The following is an 8,129-nucleotide window of genomic DNA, read 5'->3' on the forward strand; positions in this document are numbered from 1 at the left end:
AGATGCTCAAAGTAAATGCAATCCGAGATTTAGAGTGGTTCGGTCAATCTTGACCTACTCCACTTTTGGCTTCCTCCACAGACGAGGTCACCGACGTCAACTAGAGGCCTTCCTTCAATAGGCAAAGGCCAACCACCCTTCTATAGTTTCACTCCTTTTAATGGGCTTAGGAGACAACCCTTACAGAATTTTCTCTCCTCTCTTTAAAGCTCAGAACTTGGAAGAAAAGAGGGAGAAGAACTTTTGGCCTTTACAACAATTTTGAGCTATAAAAATCACAGAACAAGATCAGGATTTCGGTGTAAGTTGAGTGTTCTTTCAGTGCTGAAAGGGTGGGGTATTTATAGGACCCAATCCAGTTTGAATTTGGAGCTCAAATCTGTCAATTCCCGGAATTTCGGGATCTGGCGGTTGCACCTCCTGACTGAGGCGGTTGCACCGCCTGGCAGAGCTCCAATACTGAGCCCCTAGGCGGTGCCACCTCCTGTCAGGGGTGGTTGCACCTCCTGCTAGAGCTCGAAGACCGAGCTCAGGCAGTGCCACCGCCTGACTGAGGCGGTTGCACCTCCTGCCAGAGCTCGAAGACCGAGCTCAAGCGGTGCCACCTCCTGTTAGGGGAGGTTGCACCGCCTAGTCTCGCTCGGAGACTGAGCCTAAGCGGTGCCACCTCCTGGTTGGGGTGGTTGCACCGCCCAGTCTCGCTCGGAGACTTAGCCTAGGCGTTGCCACCTCCTGGCTTGGGCGGTTCAACCGCCAAGCAGAAATCAGGGTCCGAATAGGTTGATCCATTCGGCCCAATTTGGGTTTTTCAGGGGCCCAATTGCCCCAAGATTAAGTTAATGGGAGGGATCACCTTCCATTTCCAACTTAATCATTGTGCTAACTACGATATTTCCTAAGACATTTACTGCAACTTGCTCCGGTGCATCAATCGCTTCTTCCGGCGAGCTTCCGGCGAACTTCCGTCGATCATCCGATGAACCCTCGGTGATGCTCCTGCGGACTTCCAGCAAACTCCTGGACTTGCGACGATCCACTTGGCGAGTTCCGACAAACTTCTTTGGCAAACTCATGGACTTCTCGGATTTGTTCCCGCAGAATTTCCGACGACTGTCCGAACTTCCGTCGAACTCTCAAACTCCCAACGTGATCATTGTCTTGACTCCGATGTAACTCCTACTGCATATCTTACTTTCATCGTAGTTAATCCTGCACACTTAAAACAAAACTTCGATCGGGACAATTAATCCTAAGCAATTAACAAAGTTGTCCGGCATGTCATTGGTCCCTCGACGCTTCATCCGATTCTTCGGCGTATCGTCCTCTCCTGCAGCCTATTGCCCAATCGGCCAGTTGACTCCGCAACTCCGATATCCTTGGCACAATACCCGCTCTTCTTGGCTTGATGCCCGAGTCCATGGCCCGAAGCCTTTTGTCGATACGTCGACCGATCCACCAGCCCGACGTCCAATCTTCTGACATGTTCCTTCTGCACAACATGATTTTCCTGCTTTAATTGTCTTATCCTGATCGAAGCATCCTGCGTCACTTAAAACACAGATTAAATCATAAACATATATCAAGTAGTTTCATCATCAAAATACGAGATTCAATAGTGAATTAGTGCAGTGGATTAAAACTTCGGTTTTGGAAAAATCTTTCGTACAATAAAAAACTGAACTCGGAAGTGCTTATCTTGATAGTGTGTTCGTAAAGGTGTGTAGCAAAAGTAATGAGGAAGTAAAGCACGTATGAAGGTTTGTAGTAAGGTAAATATCAATAAGTAAATGCAAACCAGAGAATACACCAATTTAAAGTGGTTCGGTCAAAATGACCTACATCCACTTGCGAAGCCTTCTTCGAAGAGGCTCCCAACTTCCACTAGCAAATCACTTTAAAGGGGAAGGACAAATACCCCTCTTACAACCATTTACAAGTGGTTCACACTCTTACAAATTTTCAAAGAGAAAGAGGGAGGTGAACACTCAAGCTATTGAAAATAAAAACTTGCTAAAGGCTTTGCTAAGACTTTTATCTCAATCTCTTGCTTCTCAAAGGTTGTGTTCTCTGTTAAGAATTGAGGGGTATTTATAGGCCCCAAGAGGATTCAAATTTAGGCTCCAAAATTTGAATTATCTTGGGTTTCCGAGGCTTGCGGTGCCATTGCCCGACCTCTCGGATGCTGGGCGGGGCCACCGCTCAGTCCAGCGGTGCCACCGCTTAGTTCTCGGGTTTTGGGTGATGCCACCGCCTACACTATTTCAACTCACTGGTTGGGCTCCAAACATGGCCCAAACTAGTCCGAACTCGGGCCCAATTGGCCCCTACTTGGGTTATAGGATTAACACCTAATCCTAACCCTAATTAACATACTAACTACGAATTTAAAGACATTTCCTAAGCTATTACAAAGTCCGCAAGTCAAGACTTTTTCCGGCAAACTTCCGGCGGTCTTCTGACGAACTCTCGGAAACCATTCTACGGACTCCCGGCAAGCTCCTAGACTTCATGACTTGATCTTGGCGAGTTCCAATGAGCTTCTTCTGCAAGCTCCGATCTTTCTCGGCGTGCTCCGTGAACTTCCAACAAACCTTCTGGCGAGCTTTCGAAAAACCCTTCGGCAGGCTCCCTACTCATTCTCGGCTAGTTCCGGCAGCATTCCCGATGAACCTTCGGACTTCCGTCGAACTCTCAAACTTGCAACAAATCCTTTGCGCTTGACTCCAACACTTTGTTTCGCTTTATGTCTTCATCGCTATCGTAGTTAATCCTACACACACAAGCCAAAACTCTACTCCGATCTAGACAATTATTACAACACGAATTGACATTCTGCTGCCCGGCACGTCATTGATTGGCCCAATGCCGGACGTTCGAAGCCTTCTACCATCCAATATCCTAACGTGATCTCCTCCGGCGCAACGTCAATTCCTCCTACGTTAACTGTCTAATCCTGATCGAGTAGACCTGCATCATTCAAAACGTAGATTAAATCATAAACATATATCAAGTGGTTTCATCATCAAAATACGAGATTCAACACTTCTTGATGAATTAAAAGGAGCTCGAGTCTTCACGAAGTTGGACCTCCGATCCGGTTACCACCAAATTCGGGTATGTGAAGATGACATTCCAAAAACTGTATTCCGCACACATGATAGTCATTATGAATTCTTGGTAATGCCTTTTGGACTTACTAATTCTCCTTCAACCTTTTAAAGTCTCATGAACGATATTTTTCGTAGCTTTCTTCGTAAATTTGTGCTGGTATTTTTTGATGATATTCTCATTTACAGCCCTTCTCTTGAGACTCACTTTCAGCATTTACGGATTGTTCTGACGATCCTTCGGGAGAATACTCTTTTTGTTAAGCAACTAAAGTGTAGCTTTCTCTAGCAAAAAGTAGAGTACCTTGGGCACATAATATCAGAAGAAGGAGTGGCGGTAGACCCAACAAAAATTGAGACAATGCAAGGCTGGCCGAAACCTATAAACGTGAAATGATTACACGGGTTCCTTGGACTAACAGGCTACTACCGAAAATTTGTTAAGGACTATGGGAAGATCAGTGCACCACTCACTTCTCTACTGAAAAAAGATGTTTTCCAATGGTCGGACAAAGCCTCTGCTGCCTTCGACAAACTTAAGGTAGCCATGACAATGACACCGGTGCTAGCGCTACTAGATTTCAGCCGACCCCTCATCATTGAGACCAACGCATCTAGAGTCAGAATTGGAGCCGTTCAAATGCAAGATGGTCGGCTCTGATACCAAATGTCACGACCCGAGTCTGATGAGCCAACTGGCCAATAACTCCATTTTGGTCCTTCAACCACGGACCAAAATGCTTAAGCGGGAGTTAACGTAGTACACTCATCAGGCCCTTATATAAGCTAATCATACACATTGCCCACTTCCAATGTGGGACTAATGGGATGTTATAGTTCAAGAAAGCAACTCTTGCTTCTTGAAATATGCAAGTTTACAAGCTAGCAAATTTTTGCTTCCTTTGTAATGTTTGAGCTCGCAATTTTGTTTCCGTTGTAAAGTGCAAGTTTATCATGTTTAGCATCTTGAGATAGGTAAGATAGAACATTTTTGCATTTTCTTAAGATTTCAAGCTAGCAATTATCGGTGATGTTCAAGATAGCAATTTCTTCTCTTTTGAGAAGTGCAATTTTTTGCTTTCGTCTTGAATTGTGCAAGCTAACTAGTTTGCCTCTTTTCATGATGTCCACGCTAGAAATTTTTGCTCCCCCTTTGTCATTGTCAAAAAGAAGGGAAGACCCTTATATCAATTTTCATATTATGACAAAGGTAAGTATCTATCTTATTTGTGCATCATTATATATTCAAATTAAAACATACACAATTTCAAAACTATACATTTCATTTTTTATACATGATACAAATAAATCAATCATCATTATAAGCATATCATACATGATATTTAATAAAATTTTTAAGCATTTATCAACATGTTGATCATGATACCAAACATTCATCATTTAAGGCATTCATGATACACATCATATGCAATACATCATGTACATCATTGTAATAAGTATTGCATGCATCATTTCAAATTCATGAATATTTCATCATTACATGCATCATACCAAATCATAAAATATAAAATCATTATTAATGCATGATTCCAAATCATCATTTATTTCACATCATGATGTTACTAATTTTGTCAAATCATATCGTACCATGCATGATCGAAACTTATTATCAAAACAAATTAATGAATATTTCATGTATTCATATCATCACATGAGGAATATCAAAAAGAATTATTAGGTGATGAGATGTATTTCATTCATTCAAAGAATTTTACATAACAAAATTCAAGTCATAAGCCTTAAAAGATGTCACGAGAGAACAAATAAACAATCTTGATTTATAAAATGAATACTCAAGTTATAATTTCGAGAAATCAAGAGAAATCGTGATTCATTTTAACAAATCTCCTCTTAAATAAATAACATAAAGAATTCTTATGAGATCATGAAAAAGATAGAGTTCATTCAATCTTGTAAGAGTACAAGATATTAATTCATGCATATAAAATCTTGATTTAAGCATAAGAAATCTCAATTTTTAAATTTCAAAAAATGAAGATAAAGCTCATTTAAATCATCAAATCAAGATCAATAAATTTTCAGAAATGAATTGTTAGGATCAAGAAAATCCGAAAATGAGATTTAACACTTTCATGTATTCAGACATGGTTTTGCTATAAATTTTCAAATTCAATCATGAAGATAAAACATGCTCATGATCATGAAAATTTTTGTATCCAAAATACATAATTTTCGACATGTTATTAAGGCGTGTAATAGTGTAAAATTCTCATTATAGCAATTATATCCTACAAGATCAAAATTTCTCCTCATTTTATCATTATAAACAAGAAAGAAGAGGAGAAGAACAAAATAGTGTAAAACATTTTAATCATTTCAAGGCATACAAGCCATAAATACAATCGCATCATATCATGAAAGATAAAATCTCAAGGATCGTGTAAATACCAAAAGACATTATTCATTTAAATAATTTCTTTAATAAAATGCAAGAAGTCATGGTGAACGATCTTGATTCACATAAAGTTTCAAAACATAAATATCAAGATCATGGTTAGCTTTATAGATCTCCTCTTTAGGAAATGGTAAAAGGAAACGTAGGAGATATAAGATTTTGATTCATAAAGAAGATATCAAGTAATTCTAATAAACCAAGATGATAATTAGGATAAAAATTCATTCAAATTCAAATCGTTAAATCAAAAATATTTTTAAGAAATTCTTAAAAAGATGATCAAATAGATTCATCACAGTCAATAAGATAGAGAAAAAGAATTTTCAAGAAACATGCTTTTCTCTTTTTAGCCATTTCAATTTATATGATTTATTTCATAGAAGCATGCCTTTTTCATTTATGAAAACATGCATCAATGTTTAGGATCGAAAAATGAATTTCATCATAAAAACCATCAAGATCAATAAACCATAAAAATCATCAAGTATAACTTTAAAATCTCATGCACAAAATCATCAAATCATGGTATCAAAATTTCAATATTTTCATTACAACTTTATGCATTACTTCAAATCAAACATGATTTCATTAAAAATCGAGAAATAACAATGGAAATCAACATGATAAACATTATTACTTCTTAACCATGATTTCATATTTTCAATCAAAATCATTTTGTTTGTTTATCATAAAATATGCAATATTATCATTTTCGAAATTACTAGCATGATCATAATTTTTGTATTTTTATTTTTAAACATGTAATTTTTAAGAAGAGTAATTCTAAACTAAAAAATAAAATACATCATGAAAGCATCAAGTAATTTCAAAATAAATTAGGGGGGTTTCGATTACCTCATCATTGAAAGCGGTTAAGGCATAGTTTGCCACCTCGCCTTCGGAGAAGCTCGATTCATCCCACTTTGTGTTCTTATTTTTTGACCTCTTCCTCCGTTCAAGTTTATTATTTATTTTAGACTTTTTTTTAATAAACTTATTAGGATTTAGTGTTCGAAGTTTAAGTTCATCATTGTCCTCATCACTTGAGTCATCGTTCAAGTGGTATTCATTTGTCCGGTGTTCCATATCTTTCCTATTCTTTGGAAAGTTGTTTTATTCATCATGTGCATTATGCACCATTTTATATGTCATCAATGAACCAATTAGTTTTTTAAGTAAAAAAATATTTAAATCTTTTGTTTATTGTATTGCGGTTATTTTAGGATCCCACCTTTTTTGAAGGGATCTTAAAATCTTGCTTACGAGATCAAAATTCGAAAAAGATTTACCAAGAACTCTTAGATTGTTAATGACATCCGTGAAACAGGTGTACATGTCGCCTATATTCTTGCTTGGTTGCATTTGAAAAAGCTCAAAATCATGCAATAAAATGTTAACTTTCGAGTCTTTGACTCTACTAGTTCCCTCATGCGTGATTTCAAGTGTTCGCCAAATATCAAAAGCTGTTTTACACGTAGAAATCTGATTAAACTCATTTTTGTCCAAAGTGCAAAATAAGGCATTCAGTTTAAAGAAAAATACTTCTTCTCCAAATCCGACCATTTGTTCATCGGTTTAGAGGGAAGTTGAAAACCATTTTCAACAATATTCCATAAATCCAAATTCATAGAAATCATGAAAACTCTCATTCGAGTTTTCCAATAAGTGTAGTCCAATCCGTTAAACAATGATGGACAAACAAACAAAAAGCCCTCTTGAAAGCCATGAAGAGTCATTTCTCTCGGGTGTAAATCTGAAATGAGAAAAACCGGGCTCTGATACCAATTGTTAGGATCAAGAGCACTAAGAGTGGGTGTAAATCTTCCATCGAGACCACTGGCATCCACTAACGATCTTCCTTTACTCGGCGAAGATCAACCTCCTTCTTACACCCCTCTTTTCCTTTTACCGGGTTTAGGAGACAACCCTTACAAGCACTCACTCTCCTCTCTTAAACAGAATTCTAACACTTAAGCTAGAGGAGAGAAATTCTAGAGATTACAGTAGCATTTTCTCTCTTTTAATCTCTTTGTGCTTGTGTGTTTTACTCAGGGATGGGAGGGGTATTTATAGGCTCTAAACTAGTTTGAATTTGGAGCTCAAAAATGTCACCTCCCGGATTTCCGGGGTCCTGGCGGTACCACCTCCTGACTAGGGCGGTACAATTGTAAAATCCCTCATGTTTGAATTTTCGTATAAGTTTCTAGTTGTAATGTAAGTATCAATTTTAAATTTGATAAAAGAGCCAAAGTATGAATCTGAGAACTTATTCATAAGATTTGTAAAAAAAAAAAAAAAAATCTGAGGACCTATATGTAAACCCTGAGGACCTAATCGTAAATATAATAATACAAGGACTAAACTGCAAAATATACAAAATTACAAATCCCACCATTTAAGCCTCTCTGCCTTCATTCTTAAGGAACCAGAGAAGGCAGCTACGTGGCTGAACAGAGAGAAAGAAAGAAGAAGAGGAAGAAAAAAGGGGAAGAAGAATAAGAAAAAAATTTGGAGCTTCAAGGTTTCTTGCTCAAATCTTCTCATTTAGGATCATAATTCTCAAAGGCAAGTATTCTAACCTCATC

The sequence above is a fragment of the Musa acuminata genome, chromosome BXJ3-5, assembly GCF_036884655.1.
Source record: "Musa acuminata AAA Group cultivar baxijiao chromosome BXJ3-5, Cavendish_Baxijiao_AAA, whole genome shotgun sequence".
Classification (NCBI taxonomy): Eukaryota; Viridiplantae; Streptophyta; class Magnoliopsida; order Zingiberales; family Musaceae; genus Musa; species Musa acuminata.